The 22,006-nt window shown below is 33.0% G+C and overlaps 1 protein-coding gene and 1 long non-coding RNA gene across 2 annotated transcripts in view; one reads left to right on the top strand and one right to left on the bottom strand.

Annotated features, from left to right (window-relative positions):
• Positions 1–2,688: 2,688 nt before the first annotated feature.
• On the bottom strand, positions 2,689–16,667 carry LOC143057628 (uncharacterized). Its single transcript, XR_012972758.1, has 3 exons — positions 16,418–16,667; positions 15,848–15,898; positions 2,689–3,010 (listed from the first exon to the last, which is right to left on the bottom strand). It is a non-coding gene; the product is annotated as an uncharacterized LOC143057628 (long non-coding RNA).
• LOC143057627 (monocarboxylate transporter 12-like) overlaps positions 15,199–22,006 on the top strand; it is a 20,861-nt gene continuing 14,053 nt past the window's right edge. Inside the window, exon 1 of the mRNA XM_076230971.1 lies at positions 15,199–15,338. The gene's annotated coding sequence lies outside the window, so the exon portion shown is untranslated. The remainder of the gene's footprint in view (positions 15,339–22,006) is intronic.

The raw sequence follows: 22,006 nt of genomic DNA, 5'->3' as shown, positions 1-22,006 counted from the left end.
TAAATCAGAGAGACATTTATGAATTATTTAGCTGATTTTTTATCGTTAACTTACTAAAAAGCTGCATAAGATATAAATTTTGAACATCCAACCACTAGGTCGTTTTTCAGTATAATCATAGTATTGATCAGAAATACTGAACATTGGATGACCCTTGTGGATGGTCAAAAACACTTGTCTCAGAGAATAACAATCACATATCTCTTTATCTGAAACTGAGGTTAATGTGCAAAGATATATTTTTTTCAGAGCCAAGTTCGTGCGTGGATGATGAACTTCAGCGTAGTAACTATTATATTGTAGTGATACAAATCAGTAAATACTGATACTGATTTGTTGTTATATCTATACTATTAAACGAGAAGACCTCATTTTGTGTGTCGCTTCTCTTCCTTCCACAATAAATCAATCATCATGCCTCTGTGTCCTATAGGTAACATTCATAGTCGCATTTGTCATCCATTATTGTGATCATTCAGTTTGAGTTATTTTGTGAGAAAAACGACAAAAAAGGAGTCCGGATATGATTCCGTCATCGGATTGACTTTTAGTCATAGACTAGACTTCCTGTTTGAAAGATGCACAAATACAACCAATCGTATGATAGATAACAAAAATGAAAAATAAATAAGCCAATCAGAGCGTTCTCCATATCATGGGTGTTTAGATCGCAAGAACCACAACTATTATACCATATGTATACCTCCTTATAGAGGACAATTATTTTTTCGCGTTTATCTACATGTAAACTACGATTAATATACTACGTTAATATATAGAGACTCTTTGTATTCTGTCTACTGTTTTCTTTGAAATGTTGGTCATACCAGTTATATATATATTAAAATAAGTAAAACATTTGACACGTCAAGTACAATTAATCGTATGATGGATAACAAAAATGGAAAAAATAAGCCTTTCAGTTCTCCATATCATGTTGTTTAGATCGCAAGAATCACAACTATTATACCTCCTTAGAGAGGACAATTATTTTTCGCGTTTCATATCATGGTGTTTAGAACGCAAGAACCACAACTATTATACCTCATTAGAGAAGACAATTAATTTTCGCGTTAATCTACATGTAAACTACGATTATACTACTTTAATATATAGAAACTCTCTGTATTCTGTCAGGAACTTTCTATGTTAGTATAGAAAGTCGGCCCTGATTCTGTCTACTGTTTTCTTTGAAATGTTTACTAATTAAGGGGTCATACCACTTGCATATATATCAAAATAAGAAAAAAATGCTCAACTTCATCTAAAACTACCTTGACCAAAAACTTTAACCTGAAGAGGGACAGACACAGACGGACGGACGGACGAACGAACGGATGTACAAACTAGAAATCATAATGCCCACAATTGGGGCATAAAAAATTTATTGTTGAAAGGGAAAATAGTGATTTGGAAAGAATGAAAGTAAGGTAGAGGTTAGAAGTAGGCAGGGCCTTTTTCGGGGCGTCGGGATCGGGTGGTTTTAAGCTCGGGATTTGGGGATTGATCCTTACGGGATCCAGGAATATATTGTTCGATTTCGGGATTTTGGGATATGCATTTCTTTAAATATCTCGGGATTTCATGGCTTTAAGCCCGGGATTTCGAGATCAGGACCCCTCCGATCACCCCTCAAATTATCCTTAGTCATTTATACATGATTCATATCCTACCATTGGCATGTTAAGAAGGCTCTCAAAAGAAAAAAACACTGATGGATTGTCCTAGATGCATATTTTATTATACTAATAATGGTCTATATATAAGCAGTTCCATTTATTTCATGTTTGAAATGGTGCAAATTGTTAACATGGTTAATTTGTTTAACTTTTACCAAAAGAAGCATTGTAGCAAAGGAGAAAAATAATTGTGGTCTGAGGCCAGACACAAGAGAAATAATTGAATTTAACAGAAAGGAAACAAATATCGGACTTTGGAAAAGGGAGAGGGCTTTCGATACCTTTTATTAAATTCTCCATACATAATATCTTTTACAAAAAATCATCCTACAACAGTCCACCAGCTGTATATGCCCGCGATTTCGCGGGTGTGCTCTAGTCACTATAAAAGTAATAATATACTTTGTTATGCTACAGTTATATTTGTTTTATTGTCCTTCCATTTTATGTTCTTTGTCGAAATATTTATTTGTTTTTCCAGTGATGAAGATTGTAACACAATGTTAACTGCTGTACCCCAGTTTTAAATTGTTTACCTATTCTCTCTGTTTGTTTTGCTTACACATTGTTGCAAACATAATGGAGTTCTATGCAACTGTCATACAAGTGAGTAGTTAAGCTAGCTATAAAACCTGGCTTTAATACACCATCTGTATTAAAAGAAAATGCCTGTACCAAGCCAGGAAAATATACACAAAAATAGCGATTTCAGATGAAAATTCCAAACGATTGTCCCTAATCAACTGGCAAAATCAAACGCTCAAACACATCACACGAATGGATAACAACTGTTATATTCCTGACTTGGTACAGGCATTTTCTTATGTAGAAAAATGACATTTTTTTTTCTATTTGAGCAATATTATTTATCAAAACGTGAAACCTGTACGTGTAAGCCGTAACAAACTTTACGCAAAACAAATTTTACTTGGTGTTCCAAGAGTATTCAAGAGGTTATTTGCGTGTTGCATGTGGAGCAGTATCTCCTACATATACATGTAACCCTGCATGAGTGATTGAAACTTGATATTCGATTTTTTAATGTACCGTTCATAAATATGCACAATCATGTGCAAAACAAAATTATACTGGCTATGGTACTCATAGCAAAAGTAGACAATTCTTAATCAATTCTGTATGTATAAGTCGAATAAGTTTGAAACAATATCAAATGTGTTGTTCACATGGAACATAACATTGCATCACTTAGCACATCTATATGAAATTATTTGAAGGTTAGTAAAGTACTAGTTAAGATATATCTGTCAATAAAAGGTATACAACAGGTAAGATTACAGCAAGGTCACGATTTCATTCGTCTGGGTGGAATTCTGAAATAAAAGAGATTTGAATGTGGTTAATTTGTTAAGTTGTGGACAATACATATATATCATTTGGATTCATTACAATCAGACTAAACATTTCGAACATTTCGTGATAAAAAATGTGTCTATAGATCATCTTTTCTTTTCAAAATTCAGTAATTATTTTAGAACGAGAAACATTCTTGTTTCTTCATTTTTTATATAACTTAGCCTGTTGGTTTTCCTGTTTTGCACAGGTAAATTTGGGGCCCTTGCTAATTTGCTGTTCGGTGAATTTCAAGGTTTTGTGTTGAAAGCCGTACATTGACCTATAATGATTTACTTTCATTGTGACTTGGTCAAAAGAGTTGTCTCGTTGGCTCTCATACATGTTCCTCATCTTCTTATTTCTACATATAAAAGCGTTGTCTCGTTGGCTCTTATACCAGATATTCATATTTCTATCTATGAAGGCGCTGTCTCGGTGGCTCTCATACCACATCTTACTATTTCCACATATAAAGGCGTTGTCTAGGTGGCTCTTGTTGCGTCGCCACCACAGGTGTGTATCTCCAGTCAGCGCATTGACCACTTATGGGACGACGACATATCAAGGTGTATATATATGAGACAATATCTGAAAAAGTCTAATTTTTAGAAATAAGAAAAAACAAATTTAGACCCAGTATTTTAATAGCACAAATCGAAGAACACACATTGGGGATCTAGGAACTGTTGTCTGTAATTCAAACAATTGTTTAATAAGGAAACAATGGCTATTTTAAAAATGGTACATAACAAATCCAGTTCTTTCCTGTTACCAAAGTGAATCAATTTTAAAAAGTTTCTAATGGGAATAAGGAATAAGTTTAAGACAATATTTGTGGTTTACTAGTATATCCTGCAATAATTTATCAAATGCCAATTATTTATTTTAGCATTTGCAATACAAAAGGTTTAGAAATATACTTAAATATAGTCAGATATGTCGGTAACAAGAAAGAATCTTGAGTAACAGCACAACGGTAACAGGACAGAGTTGGTAACAGAAAGGATTTTCTGCTTTATTTTAAAGTTTAAGAAAAATACACCATTTTAAATTGGTCACAATTGGAAGATAACAGCAAACAATGTCATTTATCCTTTGAAACTGTATTTGCAAGATGAAAAATCTGCCTAGGTAAGGAAAAATTCTAAAATAAATTCCTTTCTGTTACTATCTACTAAACTAGAATTGCATAATGTTCTCTGCTGTTACCAAAAGCAAAAAACCTATTTTTTTTTTTTATTAAATATACTGTATATTATTTAGAAATTTATTTAATATGATGGTGATAACTTATATTAAATAAAATGGTTGGCATATAGTAGATTAACTTTTCGATTCTTCAGTGAAATTGTCTTGAACATCCTTCCTGTTACTGATGATGGTTATGCTGTTACTTTTTATCAGGTAACATGACAGAACGTAACAGAAAGGAATTACGCGATAGTTTTTGTCCTTTTTATCACATTAAATGTAAGTGTATTTCCTGTGACATATAACTTTTAAAAAGATGATATAAAAACACACTTAATGCTGTGGTGCACACTTAAAAATATTCTCAGAAAGTGTAAGAAAAGGCTGTAACAGGATAGAACACCAATAAGTATTTTTCTATAAATTCTTACCTTGGATGGGCTTGAATTTTCAAACCTGGCCGCCTTTCCAACTATTTCTTTGTACTAATGCATTCAGGAAATGATGCTCTTCACAATACATAATGGGAAAATAACTCTTGGTCTTGTAAACGTTTCCACAGGTAAAAAAAACCCAGTGGTAACAGGAGGGAAATCACCCCTGGGGACAATTTTATTTCTCTTAAAATTTGCCAAATTTTATTACATGCTATAGTTATAATATAAAAAGACAAATTAGGGGCAAGTTTATTATATAATATATCATATATGTGAGAATCGGACGCCTGTTTAATTAATTTGAATGATTTAGTTTTCAAAAAAACACAGGGGACAACATGATTTTAGGGGAGGTTGAACATTTAAATTACAATATTTTATTGGAAGAAATATAAGAATGAGTGTTTAATTGGCAGGCCATGATGCATTATATAATTTAGTTTATACTGAAACTTAAAATTTTCAAAAAAGATGGTTGAATAAAAAAATAATTGCTGGTGAAGTGCGGGACATGGAAATTAGACATTTTCAGATATTGTCTCATATTGAATATACACTTCTAAAAGGGGTTCGATCTGTTGCTATAACTTTAACTGTTTAGGCTTTACAGAGACATAAAACTAATAAAAGTTCACACCCTGTTTATTCAGGTAGTAAGACACAACATGAATTTATGCAGTTTGACAATGATAGTAAATAATTATACTATAAACTTATATGACATCTATATATAAACAGAAGGAGTCCCAAGAGGATACATAAAACTTAAAAAGGTATGAGATTTTTCAATCTCATAGTTAACTTGCTATATTTACGGTGAGGTGCGTAAACACCTGAGGTTCAATTGCACCTAAGGGTTAAGTTACGGTATAAAAATGAGGTGCGGTTGCACCAAGGATCAATTAAGGTATATAAATGAGGTGCGGTTGCACCAAGGTTCAGTTACACCCAAAGTTTCTGTGCACCCAAGGTTCAGGTGACAGTATATAAAAACGAGGTGCTGTTGCACCAAAGTTAACAATTTAGTAATAAATGGTCATCTCTAATCCAGGTGCATTGCCTTAGCAATGTATATAATTTTTGCCGTATACGGTGCAGAGACACCGAAAATAGAAGTGGTGCGCCAAATCCAAACTTGAAAGCACCGCTTAATTTGAATACCGCTATAAACGATTTAAATGCAGTAAACGAACCAGTTGATTGGTAAAATCATCTAAATATAAAATGTAATTTATATTCATAACTTTTCTCTAACGGATCAATAATTCACGGAACTATTAAATAAATACTAATGCACCCGGTGCAATTTACAGTTTGACTCCCGGTGCCAACAAAGTAAAAGAATGGTTTCTTTTAATAGAAACACTCAAATAAAGATACCTAAAAAGGCACAATTATATTGAACTATCACGCAAAAGTACCATCGCTACCAAACTCCGAAACAGTGGTGACATCTTGCTACGCTTCTTTGTAGAGAAAGGGAAGTATGACCCGAACGATAACGCTGTATGGAGTTTGCATCGCTACATGTGAAGAAATATTCTGCTGCGACATTATAAAGAAATAATCAAGTTAAACTTTATGCGACTAAAATTAACGTGTCTCAAGAAAGTGAACTGAGAAAAAATGACGTCACGAGTACGCTGACGTCGCTTTATATATAGAATAATATTAACTAATCAAATAATTCGGTTTGCGATCTCCGGGCAAACGTGCTCATTTGCGCAAAGATGGGAGGCTTGAAAGAAGTGGAAGTGAAAAATTTTACGAGAGAAATTTAGAGAAATTGTTTTAAGTTTGGCATCTTATTTAATGCACATTGTATAAAACTTGTACAGCACATATACATACACATTGAGACAAACAAAACAAAACTTGTATTAATCCAGTTTTTCCCAAAACACAAAAAAAAACATAAATATATTTCATATTGACCGCCATTTTTGATTTTTGTCTTGAATTTTTTTTTTTTCTGTCTTATTTATTTTCCCCGTTGTTCATATTAATATTTTTTCCTTTGTCTTGTTTCATATTTATAAAATAAACGTTTGGGCTCGCATTTCGGGTGATAATCCGGAAGCTTATTATTATTACAAAGTCTTTAAAAGAAAACAACCTACCTGTATGTCATTGATAAAGCTGAAAAAGAGCGCTAGCAGGCCAATTCCAACACCAGAAGGGCCACAAAAGTACAAACCAGTTCTTTTGAGTGATAGCATTGGGGCCAAAATACAAAAACAAAAATTTCATCAGCAGCATAGAGAAATTAGTTTTTGGTGTGAAGGAGGTCGCAACGTTAACTCAGCAGTGTCTTGGCTAGATGACAACATAGAAACAGAGCTACAACTCATAGATAGGAATATCTGGTTATACATTCTTATTGGTACCTGTGATTTTACTGAACTGAATAAAAGAACAAGACAGATCAAAATACGGTACCAAGATACACAGGATATTGTTGAACATCTTACTACAAAATACAGGGAAATAATAAAACAACTCGAAAAGCTCTCTCCACATAGTAAATATACTATCCTTGAAATCCCATTCTTTTCCATTGTTGAGTGGAATAAAATTCAGAAGTCAAAGAAAAAGGACCAAAATTACAAATTGAAAGATACAGAGGAAAAAGAACAACAAGACGAAGACCATACATTAGAACATCAAATCATAGAGGTCAACAAAGCCATCAAAAATATAAATTTAGAAAGTCAACATCATCCTTCTAGTCTTAACAGTGACCTGTATAGAACGTCTAACAGGCAAGCCAGAAAATATAAAGGTGAAGGAGAAAGTAGCAGACACGCCGGCGACGTCAAAAGCAGGCGCCTTTACAACATCAGTTTGTTATATGACGGGATTCATCCTAACGACCATCTAGCCCGTGCTTGGTTAATGAAGTTCACTCTTCAGACTATCAAAGATTGCTGGATAACAGAAAAACAAGGGGAAGAAAAAGAAAAGGATCTGAATAACAACTAGAGGATAAAAAAAAACAACAAAAAAACAACAAAATCATAACATTTTATTATAGTGATCAGGACAACAAAATTTAAGGTCAGCGTGGGACTCCGCACTATACCACTAATTACAGTTTTTCAGATACTGAGTATCAGGTCAGTGTGGGACTCCGCGCTATACCATTTGGCTCAACTGGATAACTTTGTTTAGATCTCTGTCCTGAAACATATAATAAAAAGTCCATAGCAATAACCAGCTTATCCGAATATATATTTAAAAAGTCAGGATATAGGATTCAGAGAACATAACAATATTTAAAAATCTGCTACACCATACATAGTAGCTTACCATCCACAATCAGGGTTAGGTCAGCGTAGGATTCCGCGCTACACCACTATACCCCTGTGGATAACCATATATAGATATTAAAAGTAGACTGAATTCTATGATTTACTGATTAGTTAAAGAGAATAAAAAAAAAAAAAAAATCCAATATATATCCAACAACAAAACAATATATTGATAAAATAGACAAAAAAAAAATATCAGAAAGTATGGAATTAAGGAAATTTAGGAAAACAGCCTCAACAGGAGATCTTCAACCATCAACAATCAACACCAGGCTGTATACCTTAAATAAAGAGAAAGCCCTCCAAAAAAAATCAGATGCCTGCCAGAGACAACATTTAAAATACGAACTTAAGGCAGGAAATAATTTCGTTGTAGAAATGAGTGCAGGAGCATATGAAATACTAAAAGGAGAAATACACAAAATACTGAACTCTACAGATGAAAACAGCCTCGCTGTAGTACAAAAACAAGATGGAGTCGAGGAGGCAGGTTTAACAGTTGACTCATGCTACCGAGTATATAACAGGAAACAAAATGGACAAGCCGGCAGCGTATTGAAATTCTCCATTAATCTATACCATACCAGCTGTTCAATAAACGTTAATGGAAAGAGAGTAGATATATTTATCAATGACATTTTTGATAAACTATGTGAAAAAATTAGAAAGGAATATTGCGAGGTACAATTACTTAACAACAGTATTCATACCTGCATATCTCAAATGAAGAAGTACTCTTCAAAAGTGATACAAAAGTCTATAACAAACAGCGACAATAGGCAGGGTAGTCATCAAAAAGACAATGAAACTAGTCTGAATATATACAATAGAAACAACCAGAATGTAGAATTACAAGGAGCTGAATCAGACACAAGTATATGTCCATCCTGCAGAAAATATGTAGAAGATGGGATAGGCTGCGATAGGTGTGACTACTGGTACCATTATGAGTGTGAAAACATCTCGAAGAATATAGGCTGTGAAGAGCTAAAACATATAGAATACATATGCAGATTCTGCAATGACGACATGCTATATGAGAGCAGAAATTACATGGAGTGCGATGAAGAACAACATAATCCTCCAGAAGATTCAAGCACAGATGTAGAGACTTATCAAATACATAATATAGAGAGTATACAGGAAATTCAAGATCAGAGCCTAGAAAATAATAATACAGAGAACATCAAGGAAATATTGATAGAGGAAAAGGAAGCCATAAAAACTTTGAATCCTGATGACCAAAATGAAGATCAGAAAATGCTTCCAGAAGCAACAGAAGATGAGACTCTGGTCAAAAGGGTAATATCACCAATTCAACCCATAATAAAAATGGATACAAAATCCCAAGAGAAGAAAGCATCAGGACAATCATATGAGAATAGTCAGAACATCGACAAAACATCAATGCAATCCACAGACAAGAAAAAGGGGTCCAAATCATCAACTGGGACAAAAAGATCAGATAAAGATGAAATTATAGTCTCCCAAAAGACCAGGATACTGAATCTTGAAAACGATATTAAACACATGAGAACTGTTATAGAGACAATCAAAACGCAAAATGATCAACCAAATCAAAACCAGACAAGAACTGATAATACAACCAGGATTGATAATAACCAACAAGAATGGATGGCGCATAACAACATGAAAGAAATGCTGCTTGAACATCGATTAAGAGCAATTGAAGCCCAAATGACGCAAAATATGTGTATTCAAACAGCACTCACAACTCAAATTGCGCTACAGGTCAAAAACCATCCTCCTACAAATCCATATATGTGTACAGGAAATTTTCCATCTCACCCACACTTGATGAATCATGGGATACCACAATATACACATACAGCATACACAAACCAATATGTGCCAACGACAAACATACCAATGTATATGCCAACTGGAATGTACAATCAATTTGCTATGCCAACTGAGATGCATAATCCATATACTATGCCAACTGGGATGCAGATGCAAGGTCCATATACTATGCCAACTGGGAGGCAGATGCAAGGTCCATATACTATACCAACTGGGAGGCAGATGCAAAGTTCATATACTATACCAACATATATAAATCAGCAACAGACATCAGGAGTTTATATACCAACTGCTCCATTTGAAGTACTGCAAAGACAACAAGGGCAATATCAACACCACAACTTGTCAAATACACATATCAATCCAAACATAGGGCGACAGAATCAACGAAGAATGAATGCAACAAGCCATCCATTGAATCCTGAGCCTATACAACAGACAACAAAACCAGGACTCCTGCCACATCCTCAAAATTTCAACAAGAATATGAATCATACAGGTCAACAAAACCAAAAAAATGCAGTAAGAGCTAACACAATACAAAAGCAGCAGAACATCAATACTCAAAGAGAGAGAGATAGGGATATCTCTATAAAAAGCAAAATAAAAACCCTTGACAAGAGAACACACAATCAAGGATTAACTGGCACGCTCAACCAAAGCCAGAGGATGGATACACATAATGAAATAAATATACCATCACAGGATATTGAAAAACATCAAAATACCCTGACAGAACACTTGTCTTGTACACATCCAACATCTGACAACCTAAAAGTACAGACAATCAATGACACCAGTGAAACAGATAAAGAGCAGGGAAATTTTCGTGTACTAGCCCAAGAAAGCCGCCCGCCAGATCAGGAACAAGCTGCAGGAAAGGTAAAGATTCTAATCCAACAATAGAGATTATCACAAACAACATTGAAGGATTAAAAACAAATATTACATTCTTACATTCTTTAGACCTGTCAAAATCAATAGTATGTCTTCAAGAGCACTTCTTATGGGATTTTCAAATTAGAGAAATTAAAAACATACTGCCAGATATGGAAAATCATACAAGATGTTCGGATACCAATGACCCAATAGACAGTTTTAAACTTCCTAAAGGCAAAGCTGGAGTCTCCATATTATGGCCAAATGCATGGACTAACAGCATTAAAAAGCTAAAAGATGGCAATGAAAGAGTAATTGCAATACTAATAACAGCCTCACAAGAACTATGTATTATAAATGCATACATGCCAACTTGCAATACAGACTCCCAATTTGAATATACAGAATGTTTGGATATAATATATGATATCATACAAAAGTATCAGGAGACTCATAAAGTTATACTTTGTGGAGATCTGAATGGGACACTCCTATCTACGAGAAGTAACAAACATGACAAGATGCTGAAGAACTTTGTGGCAGAAATGGGTTTATCAACAGGACAAGATATATGCGAAAAGCACACATTTTTCCATCATGCTTGGTCATCTTCATCACAAATTGACTATATACTAGTCCAAGACAAAAAACTAGTACTAAACTACACTATAGATGAAAAATCAAGTATCAATCTGTCAGCGCATACCTCAGTCAGAGTCATTACAACAATAGACATACCAGCAAAAGTGAAATCTGCAAATAAAAACAGAAAAGCTAAGTATAAGTTACAATGGGACCAAATGGATACAAACCAATACAACAGGCTCATACAACAGGATATAACTGCAATAGTGGATGAAAATAACATTAACACACAGGTTGATATTCTAACAAATAGCCTTGTAAGAGCAGGAAATATTACAATTCCAACAAAACTCCTGCAACTTAAGGGTCCAAAATGGAAAGCATCCCCAGAAGTTCAAATACTTATAAAATCTTGCAGAAATATATACAAACAGTGGCAAGAAGCTGGTAAACAGAAAGAACATCAATTAGCTACAACACTTAAGCTGGAGAAGAGAAAATTGCGTAGCAAAGTAAGAATGGAACAAGCTGTCAGTAGACAAAGTTTATATCAACAGATAATGGACAACCCAAATACCCAACTTTTCTATAGACTAATCAATAGGAACCGTAGCAGCCAACAAACTTCTACAAACTGCTTAAAAATCAATGGGGAATTGAATTTCATACCAGAAGATCAAAGAAGAAGTTTTGCATCCTACTACGAGGACCTGAGTGTCCCAAAGGAAGAGTTATTTGACAATAACTATCTCAACCTATGTAAAATCAGACAGCAGCTATATGAACAAGCAATGGACCAAAGTACTGTGGAACCAGAACTCTTTACAGATACAGAAGTCATGAAAGCAATAGATGAGCTTAATACCAAAAAAAGTGCTGATGAATTTGGGATATCAGCTGAACATCTAAAGTACTCCAAAACTACTATTACCCCTACATTAACATCAATTTTTAACAACATCCTACTGAATAAAGCAGTACCAACAGCATTTACTTTTGGCCTACTTACTCCAGTACTGAAAAAACAAAAAGATCCAACTATCATGGGGAACTATCGTGGTATAACAGTCACAGCTACTATTGGAAAAACCTTTGAATATGCTTTTATAGAAAAACTAAATCTAAAATCAAAAACATTGCTACAGTTCGGATTTACAGAAGGATTGTCACCAATAATGTCAAGTCTGCTTATATCTGAAGCCCGCTATGAAATCAAAAAGTCAACTGAAAAATTTTATATATCTGTTCTAGATGTTCAGTCAGCATTTGATGTTGTCCAGCATATAATTCTTATGGACAAGGCCATTGATCAGAATATTCATCCCACCTATTGGAAGATCCTAACAGAACTATATAATGGGCTTAGCTCCAAAGTAAAATGGCTAGATGGGGTAAGCGAATCCTTCACAATAAAACAAGGAGTTAGACAAGGTGGGATACTCTCTACTCATCTATATAAAATATTTGTGCAGGATTTGTTAGTTGAGCTAGAGCAGAATTCCCTGGGTTATCATCTAGGAGACATCTATATAGGAGCACCAACCTGTGCCGATGATATCGCCTTCATCTCAAATAATGAGCATGAGCTCCAAATAATGTTGAATGTTATAGACAGGTATGCAAAGGAACATCATTACAAAATACATCCTACAAAAACTGAAATAATCGATTGCTCAAAAATTAAAACTGATTACAACTGGACTATGGATGGTAAAAAAGTAAAAACCACTGATTGCAGTGAACATCTAGGAGTAAAAAGAACAGATGGTTCAGAAAATAACTTCAACGTAAAAGACAGAATTCAAACAGCAAGAAGAACAAGGTATGCTCTTATGGGATCTGGAGTACATGGCACCAATGGACTCAACCCAGAAATCTCCTACCAAATTTATAGAACATATGTTATACCAAGATTAATATATGGATTAGAGGTACTTCCATTAACAAAATCTAATCTTGAAGATCTAGAGAAATTTCACAGGAAGAATTTGAGACACCTACAGTCCTTACCAGAAAGGACATCAAATGCTGCTGTCCTACTGTTTTTGGGAGCCTTGCCGATAGAAGCTGAAATACACAAGAGACAACTATCACTACTATATTCCATTATAACATGTGACAATACCAAAATCAAAGATGTCATGAACAGACAGATAGCTACCAATTTCGATAACAAGAAAAGTTTCTTCAGCAAAATACTGAACATTTTAGAGTTATACAGTCTACCTTCAATCAACATACTTCAAAATAGCACACCCAAAAAAAATGCATGGAAGGAAGAAATCAATAGACAAATTCACAAATTTTGGAATGATAAATTAAAATCTGATGCTTTCAATAAAACCAGTCTTAAATATGTCTGCATAGATAATTTGGAAATAGGAAAAACAGCACATGTATGGAAGCTAAAAAATCAACCCAGAATTGAGATAAGAAAATCCATTGTGAAATCCAGAATGATGACTGGAACTTATATATTGCAATCAGACAAACATAAGTTCACACATTTCTCAACAGAAGCAACATGTCAACTGTGCCATACAGAAAGTGAAGACATAGTACACATGATAACCACCTGTCCTGTACTAAGCACTATAAGAGAGAAATATTTTATAGATATAAAAAAAGTCATTCTGGATAGCTGTGGTCCTGCAAAATGGAATACATACTGCAACAATAAGATGGAAATTACACGTCTGATATTAGACTGGAGCAATTTTAAAGAATCCCTTAGTATAGGAATGGAACTGGCAGAAAAGTTAGAGCAGAAAGCTAGAAACCTACTATTCCAACTACATATCAAGAGAATTGAAATATTAGATGCACGGAACATCAAATAATATTGTGTAAAACCAAAGTGTACAGGTATATGAACAATTATACTGTGTATTAATATTCAATATTCAGTGGATAGTGAAGAAGCAAAAACGGATAAATGTTTATACATATAAGAACTGTTTTATTAAAAAATGTTAAACATGGAGAAACAAATATATTCAAATTCTCATTACATGGACTAGAGATAGACGATTCAAATAAATGTGTTAGTAAAGGAGACAAAAGGAGGATATTCATCAAGTTGAATTGATAATCACCCGAATGCGAGTTCAGCTCTAAATTATGAGTATAATTTAAATTTACAATCTCTATAAAATGAGAAATGTTATCATATAATTAAAATAATTAAAATTAATGACAAGCTCCTGTATTATAAATGATAATTTTATATGATGCCAAAATATTTTTAACCACATTTTCCACTTAAAACAAAGTAAATTTATTACATGATACTGAAACTAAGAATAAGAACTTTGTTTTTAATGACTGTCTTATTTTTATTTTATTTTTTAGCTTTTTAATTAGATAAAAGATTCTAGTTTTTATCAATGAAATTCCACATCGCCAGTCAAGAAAATTGATGTTCACTATTATGAGATATTTTATCATGTTAAAATTGATGCAATATATATTTTTACTTTTTAAAATACATACTTGTTCCTTTTAAAATAATTAAGTAACCTCATTTTAGAAAATTAATCTATAACTCTATCCTTTTATAAAAAATAGAATTATATATATATAACTACTATCACTATAGACACTTATTTTGTTTTTGTACAACTTTTAAATATTGTATGGTTAAGTTTTAAAACAAAAACAAAAACATGTATATAAGACCCTCACATGTAAATACTGCTATGGTGCACGTTTCCTTTATTATAATAAAAATAAAATAAAAAGATACAAAATAAAACAGTCTGTATATATATATAAAAACAACCTATAAATGAAAGAAAACCTCCTACATAGTGTGCTGTACATAGTTATCTACATACAACCAGAAAAAAATCTTTCAAAATTTACCCCAAATACTCTAATAATATATATATTAGAGGTGTTCCTATTTAAAGGAAGCTAATACAGAGAAGAAGGAGATGGTGGTTCTATGTATCCTCCGAGCACTTATGCACAATATTACAAATAATTCAGACTTACAATGGATCCACACCTAACTAGATGGATAAATAAATGTATTATAAAGTTAGTAATGCAGGATAAAAGTCGTGACATAATATAATGTAAGTGAAATTCCCAATGGAAGTGGTTCGTGTCCCGGCAAAAATGGACATTCTGACTGCAAGTTAAAAGTGAAAGTAGACTAAAAACTACAATATGAGAGCTAATAATCACATGAATAAGTAATTAAACAATATAGAAGTACACAATTCTATGATTTCTACAACATCAAGTCATATTTATTGCATAACAAGCGTAAACTACTAATTTTGGGGTCCCTTCAACATGTATAAACGATATGTAAACAATCAATTTCCGGTGACATTCCAGAAATGTACTTTAACATCAGATGTAAACAAACGGATAAATAACAATGAAACCGGATGAGATTTGACAGGGGTGTGAATAACGAAATATCTTAACAACAATATTAATAACAATATAACATTTGAGACCCTTTTTAACTTATTTATGGATCATAAAAAGGACATAAAAAGGAACTAATTTCTGGCCGGCACAACACTCTCATGCCACATCTTCTTATTTCTACATAAAAGGCTAATTCACTTACCACCACACTGCTGCATGCATCCTTCCATGGTAAATCCTGCTTCAATAAATCCTGAAAAATCAATGGGCGAACTAATCACTTGATTTATTATAAAATCTCTGTTGATTTTTTCTCGTGTATATTTGGGTTTATTTTGATTTAAAACAGCAATTAGTTCATGGAAAATAATCTTTTTAGCGAGTTCATTATCAAAATATATTGTTGCAAAACATATGAAATTGATTAAAATCTGTTAACTTTTCTAGTTCCAATCAAGAATGATGAATCAAAATTTAAAACAAGCAATATTGAATGTATCGAATTGTTTTGTTTATAATAAGAGATCAAGGGCAGTAAGAAGAGGACTTTAGTGCAGTGAATAATACATTAAACTTAAAAAGTTTTTTTCAATATCTTATAATGGTGATTGTATAATTTGTACGAGTTCCAAACAAGTTGTTTTAGAACGGTGACAAGATTTATATATTTTTGTTGTTCATAGAATAAATTAAATTTTGAATTAAAATATAATTGTGGAATAAAATTTTCCGAAAACGAAACATGAGATACGTAATAACAAAAGACATTTACCTGGTTCATGAGAATGTTCCTTGCATTCCTGATCAAATTCTGGTATTAACATGTCATCTCTCAAAACATTTCTTAGGCTTGTTGACTGGTGCAATACAATGTGTTTCTTTTTTATATTTAGAAGATTTTTATTTTTTGTAAATTGTATGTTTTCCTTAAGAGGCCTAATCTATTTTTGCATCTTAACGTTGCTTTTATAGACCCATATCAATATCTCTTCTGGAATATAAAATAAATGACTGTACCATAATTGCATCAATTTTGATGTATGCATTTTAATAGTTGTCGGGATTATTTCTATCAAAGTCTGATATTTTTAAGCTGATTTTTATAGGGATCATTTGCTGAGGTTTACCCACTTAAATAACATTAAACAAAAATAGAATTTAAAATTGAGAATGGAAGTGGGGAATGTGTTCATTAAACAACAACCCGACCATAGATCAGACATGTCGATTAGATATGAAAATTTTGAAGCAATGGTTTTAAATATTTGGTGAATGAAACGAAACATAAGGTTTAAAAAGAATTACAGTTGGCAATTGTACATTTACGTTGAAAAAATAAAAGAATATGCTTTGCAGGTCAAATAGACAATTGACGTCAAGAACAATTAATAAGAAGTTGTCCCTTACACATTTGTTATGGTATAACAAACGTGCAGTAAGGATAAGAAAACTTTATTGTAACCTTTGACTCAAATCATTTCATTTTTATATAAAAAAAATAAGTACATGTTGCTACATTACTTAACAATAACATGATATCTTCAAAGCTATACGACATACATCAATCTCGTGAAAGAAATAAAGCATATGATTTAGACTGTGTTTGGCCTAAGTCAGACTCACCAGTGACACCCAAATCAAAACAAATTCAAAACCATATAACAGGCGAAGTCATTAACGATATCTTAAATGCTGGGAGTATAGAATGTAAGTGATTGCGATAAAGTTATGATGCTGTTACTTATCTTGATAGCTTTGATGATTATCATGATGGTGATCTTCGTCATCATAAAAGTGACTTTGATGATCATCGTCGTGACTATCATGATCATCGGCGTAATTATCATGTTCATCGTAGTGACTATCATGATAATTGTCGTGACTATCATGATGATCGTAGTAATTATCATGATGATCGTAGTGACTATCATGATCATCGTCGTGACTATCATGAGCATCTCCGTGACTATCATGATCATCTTCGTGCCTATCATGATCATCGTCATGACCATCATGATCATCGTCGTGACTATCATTATCATCTTTGTGAATATCATGATGATCGTCATGACTATCATGAGCATCGTCGTGATTATCATGATCATCGTCGTGACTATCAGGAGCTTAATGCATCCTTGGTAGTTTTTAAGAATACAAATTTATTTTTGAAATTACACTGAATGCAACACGTTGCTATAGATCTATTGTATCTGATTAATTACTGATGTTGAGAATAGAGATCTACGATATTTATACTGCTTGATCCTTATTTATTCATTAAGTTCGAAAACAAACTGAATGACTGCATTTGACCTTTGATAATGATAATACCAGGCTTATCATTTTGTACGTTGATGCGCTTTTTATATGTTTAAGACTCATTATAGACGTTAAAATAAAACAAAAGTTTCAATATCATACCAAGTTAAAAGTTGAGGACCCGAAATTCGTAAGGTTTTGTCGAATACATATAAGGTACAGTAACAAAACATATATATAAATGAACAGTAGAATATCGGTGCCATGAATAATTGAGAGAAAACAAATCCGTGTCACAAACCAAAACCGAGGGAAACACATCACCTATAATAGGAAAACACAGTAACAACAGAAACACTGAAGTACATCAAAAACAAACGACAACTTACATTGAAACTAAATATTTGATAACAACTATAGCTATCATATTCAATATACAAAGCATAGGCGTTTGATAGGCTTATTTCAACACATTTATGTTACAAACTCCTTTTCAGTCTTTTATGGATTGTATTATATATTTTTTTGGATCAACACGATACATCATTATTTCTTATCTTATTACCAGATAATAGGCAGCTTTAGAATTACTTTTTCATCAATAGTTTCAACAGTAGTATACCGTTTGTCGAACTTCATTAATCGATATGAACAAATAAATCCGGGTTACAAACTAAAACTGAGGGAAACACATCAAATATAAGAGGAGCACTATGACACAACAGAAATACAACACTAGAATGTAATACACACAGAAAAAAGATCGTTTCATCTCGGCAAACTAAAACTTATCTTTTAGTGCTTTTAACTATAATAAAAGAACCTATCAATAAAAAATTGAAAACAACACATATTTATAATTTTTCGGTCCGAAGCGCTTTTCTGGATTTATCTTCCTTAGGAACACTCAAAGCCAAAGATTTGAAAGCCGAGGATGTATAAGTACCGAAACAGTTAAAGAGATATATGATAAAAAAAAAAAAAAAAAAAAAAAAAAAAAAACCCAAATCCATCTTAGGTCATCTTGCCTGAGAGAGTTGAAACCTTACTTTCTTCTGAATTTCAAAATTTATAAACGGCCAAATTTAGAAAGGTTTGTTATAAATCATGTCACTGTCAGTACCGAAGTACTGACTACTGAACAGATGATAACTTTTGCAATGAAATATATGGAAATGGTGGTACTACCTAATTTTTTTTTAGAGTAAACAATTCTTTGGATGTTTGAGATAAATTACGTGCTTTTGGTAGTCCTTTCGATTTTGTTGACAGTTTTCAATATTGATAAATCTTAATACTGGATCACTGAGACTGATTGTTAAAGGATGTGTTGTGAAAGTGGACTTTGTACAACCAAGAACATATGCAACGGCCAATCCTTTGCTTCATAGATGCACTAAAGAAGTGCCTATTACTAAAAAAATCGTCTGGTTCCCTTTTTAAATTGTCTACATTTCAAATTCGTAGAGGTACAATTCGATGTTATTACCCTAACTATTAAAGTGGGAGGTTTGGCATGCCAAAAAAACAGGTTCAACCCACCATTTTTTTTTAAAATGTCCTGTACCAAGTCAGGAAAATGACCATTGTTATATTATAGTTCGTTTCTGTGTGTGTTACATTTTAATGTTGTGTTTCTTTTGTGTAGTAGTTATCTTATATTTGATGCGTTTCCCTCAGTTTTAGTTTGTAACCCGGATTTGTTTTTTTTCTCAATCGATTTATTAATTTCGAACAGCTGTATACTACTGTTGCCTTTATTTATATTTAAATTCTTTAAACGTATTTGCACTTTTTCGCTTCAAAACTGTTCAATTACGTTCAATAAATGTCGGCCATTAACATTTTGATTTTCATTCCAATGATATTAACTCGAAATGGTTTTTCTAAATATGAATTACAGAACCGATATCAAATTACGGCGGGGCGTTGTAAATTACGACGGAAAGGGGCAGGGTGCCATACAACTTCAAAAACATCATGCAGCAAACAATAGTGGTATGAAAGTGAACAGTATTGTTACTAAAATGAATTTACTGTTAATTCAATAAATTGTGTTAAATTTATCAAATTATATTTAACCGTTCTATTATGCTCCATACATTTGCATTATGTCTAACCTTGATACTCGTATGATAATGAATGCATATATGTACACATTGCTACATACATGTTTTGAAAACCCCGATGTTCAACAATAATAAAAACTTCATAGGAGTTAGATTTTGTTTTGGAACGGCAGTTATGTTTACACTTTGAGACGACCCATGATTTAAGTGTTACCTGTAAGTGTAATTGTAGTCCTAATAGACCTTTTCAACAACTTCCTACACGTAAAGTTGACAACGACTACGAAAGGTAAAATGTAAGTGGTCGTCTCAAAAGTAGTAATGGTTGTATTTAATTGTTACTGGTCCGTGATTGAATTAAAAGGTGAAAAAAAGTTGTTTTTTATATTCAATTACAACAACGATAGTTTTCTTCTTCTGGTTATAAACCATTTAGTGATTTATATCTTTAATTATATTTTTGGATTGAGTATGAATAACAGTCTGTGAAAAGTTGTGAATATGTAAACAGATAATTATTTTATGTCGTTTGAAAAGGGCTGCACATCACTATACACGGTCTGTTTTTTTCTTGCCTCGGATGACTTTTAAATCTACTTTTTTTTAACTTCATCCATGTTTTGTTGAACTTAGGTGTGTATTCAATGGCAATATTTACAGAACATTTGAAAAAGTCAAATGTCTTATTTTGTATTTAATTTATATTGTTTTTTATTGAAATATCACAAAACAGACTTTGACAATAAGGAGAAAAAGGCAGGCACGGACAATGGACATGGCACGAATGAAGCATACCATCCCATAATGCAACACCTAAACAATTAAAGGTACTATATGATCTTCATCCTGTCGTCAGTACTAAGTCGCCAAATCTCAAAGGCTTCGAAAATCAGTACCAAGTCGCCAGATCTGAAAGGCTCCAAAAATCAGTACAAAGTCGCCAAATCTGAAAGGCTCCGACAAAGCAAAGGGATAAATAATATCGTTAACAATTAAATCTACCTTGAAAAGAATATATATAGCTTTGGCCAACATATTCCAGGGTTGTAAAAAGTGGCATGCTATATTCGGGGGGTAAAACAAAAAACCATAGGTACGCATGCTTCGGACACGTTACGGACAGGTATATGGTCCAGCTACAATATCCTATGCAGACGCGGATTTAAGGGGGCATGTGGCCGCCCCCCCCCCCAATTTTGTGGGAAACATTTGGTTGGTTATATAGGGAATCACTGAAGCATGACTGGAGCAGGCATCCTCCTAGGTAGTTAGTGGGCCCCACATTTCTTGATCCGCCATTGCTATCTGTAACTGTGTTGCTATGGGGTTGCTAAAATGTAGAGTCATCAATAACATTCCAAAAAATAGAAAATGATGGTTTACAAACGAAGCAAACTTCCAAGGAAGAATCGGACAACTTGATTAGATATCAATAATCACATTACCGAAAATGCAACAGTTTCAAATTAAAAAAAGATTGACCATTTGTTTTAAAGATTTGTAAGAGAGATGATTTTTTTTAACTTATAAACTTATGATATTAACATGATTAAGTACTAAATGAAAGAACAGAGAAGAATAAAATATCCACAAAAGCTATATGCAAAATATTCGTTCTTTTTATTTTTGATAACATCGTTACAACCACATCTGTACTTACATTAGTACTTTGTTTTGTACATGCATGTTATACATGAATGATTTTTATCTTTGATACGACCCCTCTAGTTCTACTTTAACATGTTTAATCCGTAGGTATCAATAGTCGGTATCGAGTGTTGTTGAAAAGGTCTAATCGTAGGTGTATGACAGTTTCCTCAAATGTCTAATAAGCTAGAAAGCATTTTGTTGATAAAGATTTTCCATATGATAATTTAAAGACTTGGGCTGTATTTCTTTCTAACAAAAACTTTGTAAACGTCGTGTGGCGTTGGTTGTTGTTTTCTAAACGCTACGAAAGTAGAAACAAATACAACGTTTAATAAGTCTTTACTGACCCTGTTTGAATTTTCAATTATGCATGCAACAGATTG

This window comes from Mytilus galloprovincialis, chromosome 13 (assembly GCF_965363235.1).
Source record: "Mytilus galloprovincialis chromosome 13, xbMytGall1.hap1.1, whole genome shotgun sequence".
NCBI lineage: Eukaryota > Metazoa > Mollusca > Bivalvia > Mytilida > Mytilidae > Mytilus > Mytilus galloprovincialis.
The sequence above is the reverse complement of the archived record's forward strand: the minus strand, read 5'-3'. Positions and strand labels throughout refer to the sequence as shown.